Source organism: Macrobrachium rosenbergii, chromosome 4, assembly GCF_040412425.1.
Source record: "Macrobrachium rosenbergii isolate ZJJX-2024 chromosome 4, ASM4041242v1, whole genome shotgun sequence".
Classification (NCBI taxonomy): Eukaryota; Metazoa; Arthropoda; class Malacostraca; order Decapoda; family Palaemonidae; genus Macrobrachium; species Macrobrachium rosenbergii.
The window spans coordinates 18,190,912-18,212,926 of NC_089744.1; the positions used below are offsets into that span (position 1 = coordinate 18,190,912).

General features: G+C 40.2%; 1 protein-coding gene across 1 annotated transcript in view; it reads left to right on the plus strand.

The window, feature by feature from the left end:
- LOC136830686 (uncharacterized) overlaps positions 1 to 22,015 on the plus strand; it is a 112,848-nt gene that overhangs the window by 41,342 nt on the left and 49,491 nt on the right. The gene's annotated exons all lie outside the window — the stretch shown is intronic.

Genomic DNA, 22,015 nt, shown 5'->3' on the forward strand with positions numbered 1-22,015 from the left:
TCTCTTTACACTTAAATTTGTGAATATCTGAATGAAGAGTTTCTTAAACCTCCATTCCGAGACATTGCAGAAAGATACCAAATAAGTAAATCTCTCAGTACCCAAAGAAATTGAGGATGATAACATCAAGCTATAGCAACGGCATTATGACGTTGAACAATCAGGATAATATATTTACGAAAGCCGTTGAAGAGGAATGATAATCTTTTATCTATGAAGAGGTTTCAGGTATATCTACGCAAATGATTAGAGGATGATACGATTGAAACTGTACCTCAATCTAAGAATTGCTTCTTTCGTCATCCGGATTTTCCTGATCGTACTGCACTAAAGATAACTGTGAATGTTTAGATCCGTCTCTCTCTCTCTCTCTCTCTCTCTCTCTCTCTCTCTCTCTCTCTCTCTCTCTCTCTCTCTCTATATATATATATATATATATATATATATATATATATATATATATATATATATATATATATATATATATATATATATATATATATATATATACTGTATATATACTGTATACAGTATAAGGGAAATCTAGAACAAAACTTTTTAAATGTCTGATATTACTTGCAGATTTTAAGAAGTGAAGAAAACCCGTTTGAAAACTTATGAAATAAATTTACCTTCAACTCGATATTACACGTGTCCTGACCTTTAAAGCCCGTCCGGGTCTAGATATGCCGGGAACGCAGGAAGCTTAAAGTTCTGCTACATTATTTAACTTCTGATATTCACGAAAAGCTCTAACCGTACGATAGTGACCAAAGTCGTCAAAACTCTTATTAGTCTCAAGATCGACGTAAAAACTTTCGTTAGTCGATACTGTAATCCTTCGATGAATTATTGCGAAGTCTCACGTAACCATTTTTATTACAGTCAATATTTGTATCTACCTGTTAATAATGTATCAGTTTCAATGTGATTGACTTCATCTCTATCTATATTTATTGAAACTATTCAAAAAAGTTTTTTAGTTGTCTGCAGAAGAACGCTATTGAGATGGCTTTGTCTGTCCGTCCGCACTTTTTTTCTGTCCGCCCTCAGATCTTAAAAACTACTGAGGCTAGAGGGCTGCAAATTGGTAAGTTGATCATCCACCCTCCAATCATCAAACATGCCAAATTGCAGCCCTCTAGCCTCTTTAGTTTTTATTTTATTTACGGTTAAAGTTAGTCATGATCATGCGTCTGGCACCGCTATAGGTGCCAACAACACAGGCCAACACCGGGCCGTGGCTGAAAGTTTCATGTCCTGCGGTTGAGAGTTTCATGAGCCGTGGCTGAGAGTTTCATACAGCTTTATACGCTGTACAGAAAACTCGACTGCGCTGAAGAAACTTCGGCGCATTTTTTACTTGCTTTTATCTTTTAGCTTCATGAATAAAGTATCTTATTTTCCAGAGGCTTGTTAGCCAAGTCGCTGGTATGTTTACTTGTTCTCCAGATATGTGTGCATACTGTGATTAATAATAACAGTATTTCGAGAAAATGCTAAATTCGTCTGACTGTGTGGGACGTGACTCGAACGCCACTTCCATTGCTCTTGCAATAAAAACTGTAAGTCCCTCTAATTGTGCAGCAAGGCACTCATTGGAAGCTTTCATTTGCCCCACTCTAACAAATGATATATGTTGCCGTATTGGGCTTGGCTGCTCAGTTTTCACGTAAATGTTTCGCTCCAGTAAACTTACGAGTTACCTCCAATGCCGTGTTTGCAGTCCATTTATTGATATATTTAAAAATATTTTTATTCGCTAACTAATTATTTTTAATGTCCTTATCGAGCTCAGATTCGATGTGTGACTTTCATCAATAAAATGTCTTTATTTTCCTGTTTAGTGTTTCATATACGCTGTCTCATCATCGCTAACATTCGTGGCTCGGACTCAAATACGTTTTTACTGACATTAATATTTTTTGTCTCTGTGACCTTTCTTGTTGTGACGCCTTTATTTTCTGTTTATTTTCTTATACCTCGACAGGCTATTGTTTCTAATGTTTTAAGGTTAGTTTTTCGTTTTGATCTGAATACTTAGTAGTTAGCTTTATCAAATATAATTTTTGTTTCAAACGCCAAATCATGTCTTACTTTCGTATGCTGTTTCAGTGTATTTGATTTCCAAACCTTACTCAGCTGATCATTATGCGATCGACCTAATTTTTTCACTAAATCCCAAATCAAGAGAAACTTTCTAATTTTATTTCAGTCCAACCCTTCTCTTCAATCTCCAACCATTTTTTCTTTATAAAATTTTTGGAAAGATAAGCAGCCAATATGAAATAACATTCCCTTGTAGTACCCAACATTTTACTGCAAATTCACAGTTCCTCGTTGGACGGGTCGATATCGTTCTCGGCTAGCACTTTGCTGGGCCTGCGTTCGATTCTCCGGCCGGCCAATGAAGAATTAGAGGAATTTATTTCTGGTGATAGAAATTCATTTCTCGGTACAATGTGGTTCGGATTCCACAACAAGCTGTAGGTCCCGTTGCTAGGTAACCAATTGGGTCTTAGCCACGTAAAATAAGTCTAATCCTTCGGGCCAGCCCTAGGAGAGGTGTTAATCAGCTCAGTGGTCTGGTTAACCTAAGGTATATTTAACTGCAAATTCACATGACAATATATCGTCAACAATCAGTTTGGGTCCACTTCGGTCATGATCATTTCATTTAGCTTCACTTATTTAACGTGAATTCCATAGTGACTCAAGACCCTCCATATTATTGGTCTGAGGCCACTGTCAAAGGCTCCATTTTGTCAAAAAGTGGATTTGTAAATTCTATACACTGCTGCACAATATATCTTAAATATCTGATATGTGCAAATCTGCCCTTCCTAAACCAGCTTGTTCACCTCTAGGCGTTTCATTTCTCTCTCTCTTCAACGTAATGAGAATAAGTACAATAAATATTTCCATTACATTTCTTTGGTAACTTAACTATGACTTCCAATTCCCAATCATCAGGATGTTTCCCAAATCCATATTCTACAAAATATTCTATTCAGTATTCGAGATATCATTTTAACTTAAGCTAAAAACCATTCTTGCAGTGGCTATATCATAACCTGGCGTTTACCGCCTCCTGGTCATCTCATTATTGATCCCACTTCAAAAACTGCAAATTCGTTCATAAGAACATTCAGGTGGTGTTCGTCGGCGTCCAGTATATTAGTCAACCTATCCCCCTTACATCTCTTATTCATGACCTCACGAAATGTTCCGTCTTGCGTCGTCATTCTTCTGCTGGTGTTATTATTGACCCAGCCAGCCTTATGACAGGCGTTTTCCTTTTTTTTTTTTTTACCCATTGATATTTTATTAACAATTTTCTGGGCTACCTTAACACCAAGGCCACTCCATGAATACATGGCTTTGTCAGCATCATCAGCCTGTTTGTCCATGTCCAGTTATTCTCTCTTATCTCTCCTTGATTTTCTTTTAATTTCACTCTCTAGACTTGAGTACTTACCACCTTGTACTTTGCGTCCTTCATCTCGTCCCTAAAATATGTCTACTTGAATGTTTTCCATAACAAGTTGAGAAAGAAACGAAACACACTGAATATACAATAAACATTGTATCGAAATCTTTTGAATAATTCTACTTCAATTTTGGAGCGTGTGCGCATACTATATTCTTTCGTTATTAGTTACAATTGAGTAATACTATGTCAAGACAACGTCCTATATAAAAATTTGTGGTGAAAGGTCCGTGAATACAAAATAAGGTTAACAGTATAGGAATTCTATGTACAAGAAAGCGAGACATTATTAAATTCGATGGTTATGGTAAGTTAACCTAGGCTTGAATAATAAGGATTACTATTATAGATGGTCGTGATAAACTTGTAAGGATTTTGCAATATCGCATTAGACTAAATAAATATTATACAGACATCATAAAGGACAACAGAAATTTAGTAAGGCAGTCTGAATAAACTCGCATACACAGTCTTAGGGTTGGCTACCTAAATTCTGAATAATCCAGATTTTCATTCAGGCTAACAACTTCGTCTTTGGAATCTAACCTTGTCGGTGTCTGTGGAATGGATTCAGACTCATTTTCCATCATATCACCGTATGACCTGACGTCGTTGTCGCAATAAGCCATATTACTTGTTTTGTTTATTTTTTTCACATTCACATAAAAAATTTCGAATCACGGACAGATGGCGTTAGCATTTGTGCATTTTTGCAGAGAAAAAATAGACGCAAAAACGATGATAGAGTAAAAATAACATAATAAAAGCCAACAAACAATATAATTTAAAATTAAAAACATGATTTGGGTATTGTGTTCACCCTTTAAATTAATCCTTGTGGCACTTTGCAGTTGTAAAACTGAGCCCTTATTTATGGAAAATAAATGTCCCGCTGCTGCATTAAACGTGTTTGTATTAAAGTTTTCTTTGACATCCTTTTATTTTCTTGTTCAGTTGTGATTAATTTCTTTTTCTTTTATCTGCATTTTCTTATTACGCACCTGAATATATCCTCCTTTACCATTCTTTCGTTTATTACCCTGGTAAATGATATTTTAATGTCCTTTACCCTTGACTTCTTTGAGTAATCTATTTATCCATTGAAACTATCATTACTGAAATACTGACTGATCGCTTAAATGAATATTGTAGAACATATAGAATAGTGACACATGGCTACCGGGATATGCTTTTGAACCTTGTAGGTTTTTAAAGTATCACCGACGTAATATTCTTTTTAGTAGAACTTGGAGAATGGAGAAAAAGTAGTTTATGTAAATGACAGTGACGGACCTAACTATCATAAAATATTAAGTGCTAATCAGAATTTGTAGTTAGTGATACTGGTGCATTTAAATACCTAAATACCTTTCAGTGATTCCTCATTTATTAGTTCAAGGGTTGGTTCAGCTCTGGGCACTGCAAAAAACCTCCATCCATTTACCTGTTACTCAAGGGTCATTGGTCTCCAGGTGACACTGAAGGTTCTTTTGCTGCGCACAAAGTACAACCTTCACTGCAATACATACACGCATCAATAAATATCTTGTCACCGTTAGCTCTCGCCTTTGTCGTATTGATTACCCCATTATAAATCTGTGATGGGGAATACTAGCATGATGGTGTTACTGACAATACATATTGGTTACCCGGGGATCAATGAGCAATATCTAGTTTCTCTGCAAGAAGATCCGTCGATTCCAGTTATACTCTTATTTGCTCTCTTTGTGTGTCTGCCCTTAACCATAGTCCATCTTCTTATAATGCGGAAACATGGATTGCAATTTTTTATATAGTTAGGTAATAAGGAAAGAATAGAAGATGATAGCTTGGTGGAACGAATGTATAATTCGGAAGTGTTAGGAGAATAGAAAAGAGGAGTGTAAGATAGAGGAGAAAGATGCAGTGCGTTCATGAGATTCGACGAGCTGCTGATGAGTCAGTGGTTTACAAATATGACAATGAGAATGCTGTACTAATTATGCATAGGACGTCCATTCCTACAGAAATTGAAGAAAGAATATGGTAGTGACTGTTGCCTTACTTTTCTCTAAAGCTCACCTTTGTTGTGAGAAATTCTTTGTAGGAAATACACATTTTCATATGTAAATATATATATATATATATATATATATATATATATATATATATATATATATATGGATTATGTATGTATGTATGTGTATGTGTGTGTGTATGTTCCACATACACTCTGACACACACTGAGCCATTTCAACCAAACTTGCTTTACATGAATTACTGTCTCGGAAAGGACACTGTGTTGGTAAGACATCACTGGCACCAAAGGTGGGGTGTGGGCCGAAAATGACAGATATTAGTGCCTAATCCATACTTTCGAGGTCGCTGAGATGAATAGTAATACTCCCGATACCATTAAGTCCAATTTCAGCCCCGATGGAAGCCGGGGGTTGAGAAGGGGTGGGAAGGGGGTGACATGTAAAAATATCTGAAAACTGATACTAGTGTCTAGTCCATAGTTTTCGAGGTCCTGAGATGAATAGTGACACTCCCAATGCTCTTTAAGCACAATTTCAGCCCCAGTAGGAAGGAGGGGTGGAAAGGGTGGGAAGGGGGTGACATGTAAAAATAACTGAAAACAATAGATATTAGAATCCATAGTTTTCAAGCTCACTGAAATGAATAGTGACTCCTGATGCCCTTTAAGTCCTAGTTCAGCACCAGTAGGAGGGGAGTTGAGGAAGGGTGGGAAGGGGTGATGTAATTCAGAGTTTTCCTGGGTAGCGCTGGGTTGATTAGCAAGTGTATGTATATATGTATATATATATATATATATATATATATATATATATATATATATATATATATATATATATATATATATATATATATATATAAATTCTGACTAACATCAAGATCGAACCCAGGTCTTTCAATTGAAAGGCAAGGGTGCTGCCTACTAGGCCATACAAGTCATAAAAAAGTTGGAACCTGAGTGCCACTGCATCCAAGGAATTACCTGGGCAAGCTAAGTGCTTGCTTTCCAGCGTGTTTTCCCCAACTTCCCAACTCAGCAATGACCCAATTGACGGCATTTCATTCGAATTATCCCTTCTGAGTAAATAAGATAGAAATAACAGAGTGTTTTCCCCAACTTCCCGACTCAGCAATCTATCATATTCACTCAGAGGGAATAATTCGAATGAAATGCTGTCAACTGGGTCATTGCTGAATCGGGAAGTTGGGGAAAACACGTTGGAAAGTAAGCAGTTAGCTTGCCCAGGTAATTCCTTGGGTGCAGTGGCACTCAGGTTCCAACTTCTTTTATGACTTGTATGGCCTAGTGGGCAGCTCCCTTGCCTTTCAATTGAAAGACCTGGGTTCGATCCTGATGTGAGTCAGAAGTTTTTTTTCCACACGTGATTGTGTATTGATTATTTCTAATAATATATATATATATATATATATATATATATATATATATATATATATATATATATATATATATATATATATATATATATATATATATATATATATATATATATTATTCCGTCTCTAGTTTTTTACAGTTTCGGTGAAGGGTGTGAAGATGCAAACCCCATGCCCCTTGGTGTGTCATAGGGGTGAAATGCATAAGAACCATGTGCCCCAAGAGAGGAGCTACTGTGGCAATTTAGTTGGTATTTCCTTCCATCATAACCTTTCACTAGGCACCCCCTCTCCCCCTCTCCCTTGATTTACAATTCCTCCCTATCCCAAAACACTGGGTGATCTTACACCATCAATATTCAGGTTGTACTGTTTACTACCATGATAGTTTGCAGTTTGTCCTACTTATGTGGTTATGATTGGCCTCATGAGGGAGTGGCTTATTTACAGTTTGTCCTACTTATGTGGTTATGATTGGCCTCAAGAGGGAGTGGCTTATCCGCTCCGTTTATGGAGCAATTACTGCCCAAATGTATTCACAACTCTCCTGTAGGCACCCCGCTGCCGACAGCTTGTGGCCACATTCTGGTCCTGACTTCCAAGCGGAATTAAAAAAAAAAAAAAAAAGTTTTCTGACATGGCTGTTTTCTGACATGGCTTAGTCAGATATGTTGCTATATATATATATATATATATATATATATATATATATATATATATATATATATATATATATATGTGTGTGTGTGTGTGTGTGTGTGTGTGTGTGTGTGCATGTGTGTGTGTGTGTACTGAAAGAAGATGCAACAATTACCACAATTAAAAGATTATTTCTTTCTTTTATGAAAATAATTCTCCTTATTTTCTCTAGTCTTACCTCTCTGGTCAATTACTCAAAGTGAATACCCCTTTTTCCTTTCTCGTGGGGCATCGGAATGTATTTTTATCGTTCATTTTCCTCCTCTGTCATTTCGATTTTGTGATAAGACACGGGAAAGACGGATGGAAGGGAAAGGCTAAAGAGAAAAAGCAAACTTCAGTAATCTCTCCTGTTGTAAATAAAGACAACGAATGAAAGCTGCTTGAACGACTCTGGATCAAAGGTTTCTTTCGTGCTGATTTCAGGATTGCGTTTTAGTCGCGTTCCTCATTTTACCGAAACTTCAGAATTGCATAGTTACATCTTTTTGTATTTCCAATGTTGAGTTCAAAATTACTATTTTTCCGTGGAAGTTCTTCCATAGATACTCCTGATAATGATAGTAATGTTGATATCGGATGCCCCAACTATGCAATTTTTATTCTTTTTCAGAGAAAAATTTTATCTCTTACAATTCTAGATTTTGCTTATCCTTAATATCATTATTACATGCTTGAAACAAGTTTTCTTTTTAAAAGAATGCTTATGTTCATAGTATCTTCCGAAACACTCGTCATTTGTCCTTTTCTTTTATGAAATAGGAATAACACTTTGATTCCTAAAATCAAAGTCTTGTATTTCATACAAGCCATTTGTCTTTTCGTGTTTACAGTTGACTTGAATATTATTGACACCTCGGTTACATTGTGAATCACACGGTATCTTATCAAATTCCTCAAACGTGAGTCCCTGTCACGGTGCCTGCGTTATCTCTCCCCCACTCGAGCAGTATCAGTGAATTTTATTTTGAGAATAGAAAATCTAGTCTAGTCAGGGACACTAATTAGGGTAATAAAAGGAGCGTCAAAGTACAAGTCAAGATATTAACTTGTTATCAAAACTAGCTTGGAAGTATCTGAACTATTAATAGTTCCAGTAAATAATTGCATAAGTGCTTAACTTATACATACATACATAAGTATATATATATATATATATATATATATATATATATATATATATATATATATATATATATATATATATATATATATATGTAATTGTAATAGCCACAATGCCCTCTTAACTTCTCGAATTCTTCGTGGTCAAGTCGGCAACGTGACCTAGTTGTGATTATGGACCCGGGTTCGTTTACCGCTACCGAACATCATAATATCTTCATATTTCTTGCACTTGGATCTTAAGGCTTTGTAGTGACAAGCGTATCCAAAAAAAGTGCGAAGAATTCGAGAAGCTAAGAGGGCATTGTGGCTATTACAATTACATATGTATCTGGTAAAAAGTGACCAGTAGATTCTATATATATATATATATATATATATATATATATATATATATATATATATATATATATATATATATATATATATATATATATATTATATATATATATATTTTATATATATATTTATATATATATTTATATTATATATATATATATATATATATATATATATATATATATATATATATATATATATATATATATATATATATATATATATATATATATATATATATTACTAACAGGACCTCATTACAACTGGATGGTATCTAGCAGAGATATTTAATCAGAAGAAGTTACAAGCTTTCTAGGACTAACTGTCCTCATTGTCAAGTATCTGTAGAATCACCGGACACGTAGTCCAGCTGTCTTTTTACATGTGTGGGGGAGTGGATCAAAACCCGTGTTTTTCCAGTTCCATGTGCTGGCTTCTTTATTCCTTTGATTATCCTCCTTCTCCTGTGTGACCCCGCCCGCGTGACCTTGGCCTTTCTCTGCCTGCGGTTTCCAGGTGTGCATCGTCCATGTGGTCACTTGTGTTTTTGCATTTCTTTTGTATTAATGCACAGAATAATTGTGTAAGTGATAAAGTTAATATATATATATATATTTATGAGTGTTTGTGTGTATGTATTCCTTTATGGTGTTAATAATTACAAACATGACTAACACAAACACACACACACACACACACACAAACAAACACACACACACACACATATATATAATATATATACATGCGTGCATGTGCATCTAAATGCATTTATATAGTCTAGTTGCTTTGCTTTCACCAGACTAAATATATCTTTATTAGGAACAACAACCGCTTAACCTCCCTTCGCTATGGGTTTAGCAAGAATGGCGTATACAAAAATTGAGAGAAAATGAAGAGATTAGGAGTCACTGTGGCTGATGTAGAGTATATATATATATATATATATATATATATATATATATATATATATATATATATATATATAAATAAATATATATGTATATATATACATATATATATATATATATATATATATATATATATATATATATATATATATATATATATATATATATATATATATATATATATATACAGTGGACAATGTAGTGGTTGCTGGTTGCAAACAATAGTGATAGCTGGTGACAGCGAAAAGCGAAAGAAATCGTTGTAAGAGTATAAAAGCGTTTGTGAGAATAGAAAGTTAAAAGTAATGGCAGCAAGGGTTGTGTTATAAGGATGAATAAAAGGCTTTTGAGGGTAATGTGATGGGTGGTTGATGAATAAACAAGAGAAGAGATAAACCACTGAATAGGTGAAAGAAGGAAAGTGAAAGGATCTCTGCAAATGTTTTGAAAGAAAATTTGAGTGTTTACTGGACGCAAGGGATGAGATGAACGGAGGGATGGCCGCTTTTATTTTCGTGTTTGAAAGTGATCTCTGTTTATTGACTGAGAACGGAAAAGGGGGTGAAAGTTGTTCAGATGAAGCTTCTGCTTCGTGAATGTAGAGTAACAGGGATGTAAAGCTGAAGCATGAAGAGTTATGACAAATATATGGTAAACAAAATTATCACTTATGAAAATTGTGTTTTAAGGTGGCGTAAGCACATGGAGAGATTAGCGGACAATAAGTTGGCGAAAAGCACTCATAGATCAAAAGTCCTTGGTGGTGAAAGAGAGTGAGACAGAAAACTGTGTTTTAAGGTGGCGTGAGCATGTGGCAAGATTAGCGGGCGATAAGTTGGTGAAAAGCGCTCACAGATCAAAAAGTCCTTAGTGGTGAAAGAGAGTGAGACAGAAAACTGCGTTTTAAGGTGGCGTGAGCATGTGGCGAGATTAGGTGGGCGATAAGTTGGTGAAAAGCGCTCACAGATCAAAAGTCCTTGGTGGTGAAAGAGAGTGAGACAGAAAATTGTGTTTTAAGGTGGCGTGAGCATGTGGAGAGATTAGTGGACGATAAGTTGGTGAAAAGCGCTCACAGATCAAAAGTCCTTGGTGGTGAAAGAGAGTGAGACAGAAAACTGTGTTTTAAGGTGGCGTGAGCATGTGGCGAGATTAGCGGGCGATAAGTTGGTGAAAAGCGCTCACAGATCAAAAGTCCTTGGTGGTGAAAGAGAGTGAGATAGAAAACTATGTTTTAAGGTGGCGTGAGCATGTGGCGAGATTAGCGGGCGATAAGTTGGTGAAAAGCGCTCACAGATCAAAAGCCCTTGGTGGTGAAAAAGAGTGAGACAGAAAATTATGTTTTAAGGTGGCGTGAGCACGTGGAGAGATTAGCGGACAATAAGTTGGCGAAAAGCGCTCATAGATCAAAAGTCCTTGGTGGTGAAAGAGAGTGAGACAGAAAACTGTGTTTTAAGGTGGCGTGAGCATGTGGCGAGATTAGCGGGCGATAAGTTGGCGAAAAGCGCTCACAAATCAAAAGCCCTTGGTGGTGAAAAAGAGTGAGACAGAAAATTGTGTTTTAAGGTGGTGTGAGCACGTGGAGAGATTAGCGGACAATAAGTTGGCGAAAAGCGCTCATAGATCAAAAGTCCTTGGTGGTGAAAGAGAGTGAGACAGAAAACTGTGTTTTAAGGTGGCGTGAGCATGTGGTGAGATTAGCGGATGATAAGTTGGCGAAAAGCGCTCATAGATCAAAAGTCCTTGGTGGTGAAAGAGAGTGAGACAGAAAACTGTGTTTTAAGGTGGCGTGATAAGTTACGAAAGCGCCACAAATCAAAAGCATGTGAGCAGAAAATTGTGATTAGCGGGCATGGCGAGATTAGCGGATAAGTTGGACAGAAAAAAGCGCTCACAAATCAAAAGCCCTTGGTGGTGAAAAAGAGTGAGACAGAAAATTGTGTTTTAAGGTGGCGTGAGCACGTGGAGAGATTAGCGGACAATAAGTTTGGCGAAAAGCGCTCATAGATCAAAAGTCCTTGGTGGTGAAAAGAGAGTGAGACAGAAAACTGTGTTTTTAAGGTGGCGTGAGCATGTGGTGAGATTAGCGGATGATAAGTTGGTAAAAGCGCTCACAAATCAGAAAAAAAGCCCTTGGTGGTGAAAAAGAGTGAGACAGAAAATTGTGTTTTTTTAAGTTGAGCACGTGGAAAGAGTTAGCGGACAATAAGTTGGCGAGATTAGCGGGCGATAAGAAAAGCGCTCATAGATCAAAAGTCCTTGGTGGTGAAAGAGAGTGAGACAGAAAACTGTGTTTTAAGGTGGCGTGAGCATGTGGCGAGATTAGCGGGCGATAAGTTGGTGAAAAGCGCTCACAGATCAAAAGTCCTTAGTGGTGAAAGAGAGTGAGACAGAAAACTGTGTTTTAAGGTGGCGTGAGCATGTGGCGAGATTAGCGGGCGATAAGTTGGCGAAAAGCGCTCATAGATCAAAAGTCCTTAGTGGTGAAAGAGAGTGAGACAGAAAACTGTGTTTTAAGGTGGCGTGAGCATGTGGCGAGATTAGCGGGCGATAAGTTGGCGTGAAGAAGCGCTCATAGATCAAAAGTCCTTGGTGGTGAAAGAGAGTGAGACAGAAAACTGTGTTTTAAGGTTGGCGAGATTAGCGGGCGATAAGTTGGCTAAAGCGCTCATAGATCAAAAGTCCTTAGTGGTGAAAGAGAGTGAGACAGAAAACTGTGTTTTTAAGGTGGCGTGAGCATGTGGCGAGATTAGCGGGCGATAAGTTGGCTAGATCAAAAGCTTGCTCAGATCAAAAGTCCTTAGTGGTGAAAGAGAGTGAGACAGAAAACTGTGTTTTAAGGTGGCGTGAGCATGTGGCGAGATTAGCGGGCGATAAGTTGGCGGAAGACGCTCATAGATCAAAGTCCTTAGTGGTGAAAGAGAGTGAGACAGAAAAACTGTGTTTTTAAGGTGGCGTGAGCATGTGGCGAGATTAGCGGGCGATAAGTTGGCGAAAAGCGCTCATAGATCAAAAGTCCTTGGTGGTGAAAGAGAGTGAGACAGAAAACTGTGTTTTAAGGTGGCGTGAGCATGTGGCGAGACTGTGTTTTAGCGTGGCGATAAGTTGAAAGCGCTCACAGATCAAAAGTCCTTGGTGGTGAAAGAGAGTGAGACAGAAAACTATGTTTTAAGGTGGCGTGAGCATGTGGCGAGATTAGCGGCGATAAGTTGGACAGAAAATTATGTTAAGGTGGCGTGAGCACGTGGAGAGAAGCGCTCACAGATCAAAAGTCCTTGGTGGTGAAAGAGAGTGAGACAGAAAACTGTGTTTTAAGGTGGCGTGAGCATGTGGGAGATTAGCGGGCGATAAGTTGGAAAAGCTCACAGATCAAAAGCCCTTGGTGGTGAAAAAGAGTGAGACAGAAAATTATGTTTTAAGGTGGCGTGAGCATGTGGAGAGATTAGCGGACAATAAGTTGGCGAAAAGCGCTCATAGATCAAAAGTCCTTGGTGGTGAAAGAGAGTGAGACAGAAAATTATGTTTTAAGGTGGCGTGAGCATGTGGCGAGATTAGCGGGCGATAAGTTGGTGAAAAGCGCTCACAGATCAAAAGTCCTTGGTGGTGAAAGAGAGTGAGACAGAAAACTATGTTTTAAGGATTGGCGTGAGCATGTGGTGAATTAGCGTGGAGAGATTAGCGATAAGTTGGTGGCGCTCACAGATCAAAAGTCCTTGGTGGTGAAAGAGAGTGAGACAGAAAATTATGTTTAAGGTGGCGTGAGCATGTGGCGAGAGCGGGCGATAAGTTTGAAAAAAAGAGCAGAAATTGTGTTTCACAGATCAAAGTCCTTGGTGGTGAAAGAGAGTGAGACAGAAAACTATGTTTTAAGGTGGCGTGAGCATGTGGCGAGATTAGCGGCGATAAGTTGGTGAAAAAGCTCACAGATCAAAAGTCCTTGGTGGTGAAAGAGAGTGAGACAGAAAACTGTGTTTTAAGGTAGCGTGAGCATGTGGCGAGATTAGCGGGCGATAAGTTGCACAAAGCGCTCACAGATCAAAGTCCTTGGTGGTGAAAAAGAGTGAGACAGAAAATTATGTTTTAAGGTGGCGTGAGCACGTGGAGAGATTAGCTGGACAATAAGTTGTAAGCGCGCTCATAGATCAAAAGTCCTTGGTGGTGAAGAGAGTGAGACAGAAAACTGTGTTTTAAAGGTGGCGTGAGCATGTGGTGAGATTAGCGGATGATAAGTTGGCGGCTCATAGATCAAAAGTCCTTGGTGGTGAAAAGAGTGAGACAGAAAACTGTGTTTTAAGGTGGCGTGAGCACGAGATTAGCGGGAGCTATAAGTTGGTGAAAAGCGCTCACAGATCAAAAGCCCTTGGTGGTGAAAAAGAGTGAGACAGAAAATTGTGTTTTAAGGTGGCGTGAGCGTGGAGAGATTAGCGGACAATAAGTTGGCAGAAAACTGTGTTTTAAGCGCTCATAGATCAAAAGTCCTTAGTGGTGAAAGAGAGTGAGACAGAAAACTGTGTTTTAAGGTGGCGTGAGCACGTGAGAAGATTAACGGACAATAAGTTGGTGAAAAGCGCTCATAGATCAAAAGTCCTTGGTGGTGAAAGAGAGAGAGACAGAAAACTGTGTTTTAAGGTGGCGTGAGCATGTGGCGAGATTAGCGGACAATAAGTTGGTGAAAAGCGCTCACAGATCAAAAGCCCTTGGTGGTGAAAAAGAGTGAGACAGAAAATTGTGTTTTAAGGTGGCGTGAGCAGGTGGAGAGATTAGCGGACAATAAGTTGCTCATAGATCAAAAAGTCTTTTTTGGTGGTGAAAGAGAGTGAGACAGAAAACTGTGCTTTAAAGTAGAAAGGGCTTAAGGTTGGTGAAAAGCTCATAGATCTGGTGAAAAGTCCTTGGTGTTTTAAGGTGAAAGAGAGACAAAGATCAAAACTGTTTTAAGGTGGCGTGAGCATGTGGCGAGATTGCTCACAGATCAAAAGCCCTTGGTGGTGAAAAAAAGTGAGACAGAAAATTGTGTTTTAAGGTGGCGTGAGCACGTGGAAGATTAGCGGACAATAAGTTGGCGAAAAGCTCATAGATCAAAAGCCCTTGGTGGTGAAAAGAGTGAGACAGAAAACTATGTTTAAGGTGGCGTGAGCATGTGGAGATTAGCGGACAATAAGTTTGGCGAGCTCACAGATCAAAGTCCTTGGTGGTGAAAAGAGAGTGAGACAGAAAACTGTGTTTTTAAGGTGGCGTGAGCATGTGGTGAGATTAGCGGATGATAAGTTGGCGCAAAAAGCGCCACAGCTCATAGATCAAAAGTCCTTGGTGGTGAAAGAGAGTGAGACAGAAAACTGCGTTTTTAAGGTGGGCGTGAGCATGTGGCGAGATTAGCGGAAAAAGAGATAAGTTGGTGAAAAAGCGCTCACAGATCAAAAGTCCTTGGTGGTGAAGGAGTGAGACAGAAAACTGTGTTTTAGGTGGGCGTGAGCATGTGGCGAGATTAGCGGGCGATAAGTTGGCAAAAAAAGCGCTCACAGATCAAAAGCCCTTGGTGGTGAAAAAGTGAACAGAAAATTATGTTTTAAGGTGGCGTGAGCCGTGGAGATTAGATTAGCGGACAATAAGTTGGCGTAGAAAAAGAGGTGACAGAAAAAAGAGATTAGCGGCTCATAGATCAAAAGTCCTTGGTGGTGAAAAGAGTGAGACAGAAAACTGTGTTTTAAGGTGGCGTGAGCATGTGGTGAGATTGATAGCGGAGTTAGCGCTCATAGATCAAAAGTCCTTGGTGGTGAAAAGAAGTGAGACAGAAAACTGTGTTTTTAGGTGGCGTGAGCAAGACTTGCTTGGGAGCTATAAGTTGGTGGCGCTCACAGATCAAAAAGCCCTTGGTGGTGAAAAAGAGTGAGACAGAAAATTGTGTTTTAAGGTGGCGTGAGCCGTGGAGAGATTAGCGGACAATAAGTTGTGGCGCTCATAGATCAAAAGTCCTTAGTGGTGAAAGAGAGTTGTGTTTTAAGGTGGCGTGAGCACGTGGAGAGATTAGCGGACAATAAGTTGGTGAAAAGCGCTCATAGATCAAAAAGTCCTTGGTGGTGAAAGAGAGAGACAGAAAACTGTGTTTTAAGGTGGCGTGAGCATGGCGAGATTAGCGGACAATAAGTTGGTGGCGCTCACAGATCAAAAAGCCCTTGGTGGTGAAAAGAGTGAGACAGAAAATTGTGTTTTAAGGTGGCGTGAGCAGGTGGAATGCGGACAATAAGTTGGCGAAAAAGCGCTCATAGATCAAAAGTCCTTGGTGGTCGTGAGACAGAAAACTGTTTTAAGGTGGCGTGAGCATGTGGCGAGATTAGCGGACAATAAGTTGGTGAAAAAGCGCTCACAGATCAAAAGCCCTTGGTGGTGAAAAAGTGAGACAGAAAATTGTGTTTTAAGGTGGCGTGAGCACGTGGAGAGATTAGCGGACAATTAAGATCAAAAGTCCTTGGTGGTGAAAGAGAGTGAGACAGAAAACTGTGTTTTTAAGGTGGCGTGAGCATGTGGCGAGATTAGCGGGCGATAAGTTGGTGGCGCTCACAGATCAAAAAGCCCTTGGTGGTGAAAAGAGTGAGACAGAAAATTGTGTTTTAAGGTCGTGGAGAGATTAGCGGACAATAAGTTGGCGAAAAACTCATAGATCAAAAGTCCTTGGTGGTGAAAGAGTGAGACAGAAAACTGTGTTTTTAAGGTGGCGTGAGCATGTGGCGAGATTAGCGGACGATAAGTTGGTGGCGCTCACAGATCAAAAGCCCTTGGTGGTGAAAAAAGAGTGAGACAGAAAATTGTGTTTTAAGGTGGCGTGAGCACGTGGAGAGATTAGCGGACAATAAGTTGGCGAAAGCGCTCATAGATCAAAAAGTCCTTGGTGGTGAAAGAGAGTGAGACAAAACTGTGTTTTAAGGTGGCGTGAGCATGTGGCGAGATTAGCGGGCGATAAGTTGGTGGCGCTCGCAGATCAAAGCCCTTGGTGGTGAAAAAGAGTGAGACAGAAAATTGTGTTTTAAGGTGGCGTGAGCACGTGGAGAGATTAGCGGACAATAAGTTGTGGCGCTCATAGATCAAAAGTCCAGTGAGACAGAAAACTGTGTTTTAAGGTGGCGTGAGCATGTGGCGAGATGCGGGCGATAAGTTGTGTGCGCTTCGCAGATCAAAAAGCCTTGGTGGTGAAAAAAGTGAGACAGAAAATTGTGTTTTAAGGTGGCGTGAGCATGTGGCGAATTAGCGGGCGATAAGTTGGTCTGAGATCAAAAGTCCTTGGTGGTGAAAGAGATTGAGACAGAAAAACTGCGTTTTAAGGTGGCGTGAGCATGGCGAGATTAGCGGGCGATAAGTTGGCGAAAAGCTCACAGATCAAAATGGTGGTGTGAGACAGAAAACTGTGTTTTAAGGTGGCGTGAGCATGTGGCGAATTAGCGGGCGATAATAGCGGCTCATAGATCAAAAGTCCTTGGTGGTAGTGAGACAGAAAACTGTGTTTTTAAGGTGGCGTGAGCATGTGGCGAGATGGCGGGCGATAAGTTGGCGAAAAGCGCTCATAGATCAAAAGTCCTTAGTGGTGAAAGAGAGTGAGACAGAAAACTGTGTTTTAAGGTGGCGTGAGCATGTGGCGAGATTAGCGGGCGATAAGTTGGCGAAAAGCGCTCATAGATCAAAAGTCCTTAGTGGTGAAAGAGAGTGAGACAGAAAACTGTGTTTTAAGGTGGCGTGAGCATGTGGCGGAGATTAGCGGGCGATAAGTTGGCGGCGCTCATAGATCAAAAGTCCTTGGTGGTGAAAGAGAGTGAGACAGAAAACTATGTTTTAAGGTGGCGTGAGCATGTGGCGAGATTAGCGGGCGATAGTTGTAAAAGCGCTCACAGATCAAAGTCCTTGGTGGTGAAAGAGAGTGAGACAGAAAACTGTGTTTTAAGGTAAGCGTGAGCATGTGGCGAGATTAGCGGGCGATAAGTTTGTGAAAAGCGCTCACAGATCAAAAGTCCTTGGTGGTGAAAGAGTGAGACAGAAAACTATGTTTAAGGTGGCGTGAGCATGTGGCGAGATTAGCGGGCGATAAGTTGGCGGCGCTCACAGATCAAAGTCCTTGGTGGTGAAAGAGGTGAGACAGAAAACTATGTTTTAAAGGTGGCGTGAGCATGTGGCGAGATAAGTTGGCAAAAAAGCGCTCACAGATCAAAAGCCCTTAGTGGTGAAAAAGAGTGAGACAGAAAATTATGTTTTAAGGTGGCGTGAGCACGTGGAGAGATTAGCGGACAATAAGTTGGCGGCGCTCATAGATCAAAAGTCCTTGGTGGTGAAAGAGAGTGAGACAGAAAACTGTGTTTTAAGGTGGCGTGAGCATGTGGCGAGATTAGCGGGCGATAAGTTATGCTCACAGATCAAAAGCCCTTGGTGGTGAAAAAGAGTGAGACAGAAAATTGTGTTTTAAGGTGGCGTGAGCACGTGGAAGATTAGCGGACAATAAGTTGCGAAAAGCGCTCATAGATCAAAGTCCTTGGTGGTGAAAGAGAGTGAGACAGAAAACTGTGTTTTAAGGTGGCGTGAGCATGGTGAGATAGCGGATGATAAGTTGGCGAAAAGCGCTCATAGATCAAAAGTCCTTGGTGGTGAAAAAAGTGAGACAGAAAACTGTGTTTTAAGGTGGCGTGAGCATGTGGCGAGATTAGCGGGAGCTATAAGTTGGTGAAAAAGCGCTCACAGATCAAAAGCCCTTGGTGGTAGTGAGACAGAAAATTGTGTTTTAATACGTGGAAGATTAGCGGACAATAAGTTGGCGGCGCTCATAGATCCAAAAGTCCTTAGTGGTGAAAGAGAGTGAGACAGAAAAACTGTGTTTTAAGGTGGCGTGAGCACGTGGAAGATTAGCGGACATTAAGTTGGCGGCGCTCATAGATCAAAAGTCCTTGGTGGTGAAAGAGAGTGAGACAGAAAACTGTGTTTTAAGGTGGCGTGAGCATGTGGCGAGATTAGCGGACAATATGTTGGTGAAAAGCGCTCACAGATCAAAAAGCCCTTGGTGGTGAAAAAGAGTGAGACAGAAAATTGTGTTTTTATTACAAAAAAAAGGCGTGAGCCTTGTGGAAGATTAGCGGATAATAAGTTGCATGGCGCTCATAGATCAAAAGTCCTTGGTGGTGAAGAGAGTGAGACAGAAAACTGTTTTAAGGTGGCGTGAGCATGTGGCGAGATTAGCGGACAATAAGTTGGTGGCGCTCACAGATCAAAGCCCTTGGTGGTGAAAAAAGTGAGACAGAAAATTGTGTTTTAAGGTGGCGTGACACGTGGAAGATTAGCGGACAATAAGTTGGCGCTCATAGATCAAAAGTCCTTGGTGGTGAAAGAGAGTGAGACAGAAAACTGTGTTTTTTAAGGTGAAGGGGCTATCGTGAGCATGTGGCGAGATTAGCGGGCTATGATAAGTTGGTGGCGCTCATAGATCAAAAAGCCCTTGGTGGTGAAAAAGAGAGTGAGACAGAAAATTGTGTTTTAAGGTGGCCCACGTGGAGAGATTAGCGGACAATAAGTTGGCGAAAAGCGCTCATAGATCAAAAGTACTTGGTGGTGAAAAGTGAGACAGAAAACTGTGTTTTTAAGGTGGCGTGAGCATGGCGAGATCAAAAAGCGGACGATAAGTTTATATATGGCGCTCATAGATCAAAGTCCTTGGTAGTGAGACAGAAAACTGTGTTTTAGGTGGCGTGAGCATGTGGCGAGATTAGCGGGCGATAAGTTGGTGAAAAGCGCTCACAGATCAAAAAGCCCTTGGTGGTGAAAAAGAGTGAGACAGAAGAATTGTGTTTTTAAGGTGGCGTGAGATCAAAAGTCCGTGGAGAGATTAGCGGACAATAAGTTGTGAGATTAGCGGATGAAGTTGGCGCTCATAGATCAAAAGTCCTTGGTGGTGAAAGAGAGTGAGACAGAAAACTGTGTTTTTAAGGTGGCGTGAGCGCCACAGCATGTGGCGAGATTAGCGGGCGATAAGTTGGTGACAATAAGTTGGCGCTCATAGATCAAAAGTCCTTAGTGGTGAAAGAGAGTGAGACAGAAAACTGTGTTTTAAGGTGGCGTGAGCATGTGGCGAGATTAGAATTGTGAGCGATAAGTTGGCGACAATAAGCGGCTCATAGATCAAAAGTCCTTGGTGGTGAAAGAGAGTGAGACAGAAAACTGTGTTTAAGGTTTAAGGTGGCGTGAGCATGGCGAGATTAGCGGCCCGATAAGTTCTCTCACAGATCAAAAGCCCTTGGTGGTGAAAAAGAGTGAGACAGAAAAATTGTGTTTTAAGGTGGCGTGAGCACGTGGAAGATTAGCGGACAATAAGTTCTGTGTTTTTAAGGTGGGGCGCTCATAGATCAAAAAGTCCTTGGTGGTGAAAGAGAGTGAGACAGAAAACTGTGTTTTAAGGTGGCGTGAGCATGGCGAGATTAGCGGGCGATAAGTTGGCAAAAAGCGCTCACAGATCAAAAGCCCTTGGTGGTGAAAAAGAGTGAGACAGAAAATTGTGTTTTAAGGTGGCGTGAGCACGTGGAGAGATTAGCGGACAATAAGTTGGCGAAAAAAGCGCTCATAGATCAAAAGTCCTTGGTGGTGAAAGAGAGTGAGACAGAAAACTGTGTTTTTAAGGTGGAGTGAGCACGTGGATGGTGAAAGATTAGCGGACAATAAGTTGGCGAAAAGCGCTCATAGATCAAAAAGCCCTTGGTGGTGAAAAAGTGAGACAGAAAATTATGTTTTAAGGTGAGCGTGAGCACGTGGAGATAAGATTAGCGGGCGATAAGTTGCAAAAAGCGCTCACAGATCAAAAAGCCCTTGGTGGTGAAAAAGAGTGAGACAGAAAATTGTGTTTTAAGGTGGCGTGAGCACGTGGAAGATTAGCGGACAATAAGTTGATCAAAAGTCCGAAGACAGAAAACTGTGTTTTAAGGTGGCTCATAGATCAAGTCCTTGGTGGTGAGAAGAAAATTGTGGTTTTAAGTGAGACGTGGAGAAGATTAGACAAAACTGTGTTTTAAGGTGGAGTGAGCGTGAGCGTGGAGAGATTAGCGGACAATAAGTTGGTGAAAGCGCTCATAGATCAAAAGTCCTTGGTGGTGAAAGAAGTGAGACAGAAAACTGTGTTTTAAGGTGGCGAGTGAGCATGTGGAAGATTAGCCCGGAGCGATAAGTTGGTGGCGCTCACAGATCAAAAGCGCCTTGGTGGTGAAAAAAGTGAGACAGAAAATTGTGTTTTAAGGTGGCGTGAGCGCGTGGAAGATAGCGGACAATAAGTTTGGCGGCTCATAGATCAAAAAGTCCTTGGTGGTGAAAGAGAGTGAGACAGAAAACTGTGTTTTAAGGTGGCGTGAGCATAAGTTGGCGAGATTAGCGGGCGATAAGTTGGTGAAAAGCGCTCACAGATCAAAAGCCCTTGGTGGTGAAAAAGTGAGACAGAAAATTGTGTTTTAAGGTGGCGTGAGCGTGGAGAAGATTACGTGGAGATAGATTAGCGGACAGTAAGTTAGCGGGCGATAAGTTGGTGAAAAGCGCTCATAGATCAAAAAGCCCTTGGTGGTGAAAAAGTGAGACAAAAAATTATGTTTTAAGGTGGCGTGAGCATGTGGCAATAAGTTGGCAAAAAGCGCTCATAGATCAAAAGTACTTGGTGATAAGTTGGCAAGCGTGGCTCATAGATCAAAAAGTCCTTGGTGGTGAAAGAGAGTGAGACAGAAAACTGTGTTTTAAGGTGGCGTGAGCATGTGGCGAGATTAGCGGGCGATAAGTTGGTGGTGGCTCACAGATCAAAAGCCCTTGGTGGTGAAAAAGAGTGAGACAGAAAATTGTGTTTTAAGGTGGCGTGAGCCGTGGAGAAGATTCAAAGTGAGCGGACAATAAGTTGGCGATAAGTTGGTGAAAAGCGCTCATAGATCAAAAGTCCTTGGTGGTGAAAAAAGTGAGACAGAAAACTGTGTTTTAAGGTGGCGTGAGCACGTGGAAGATTAGCGGACAATAAGTTGGTGCGCTCATAGATCAAAGCCCTTGGTGGTGAAAAAGT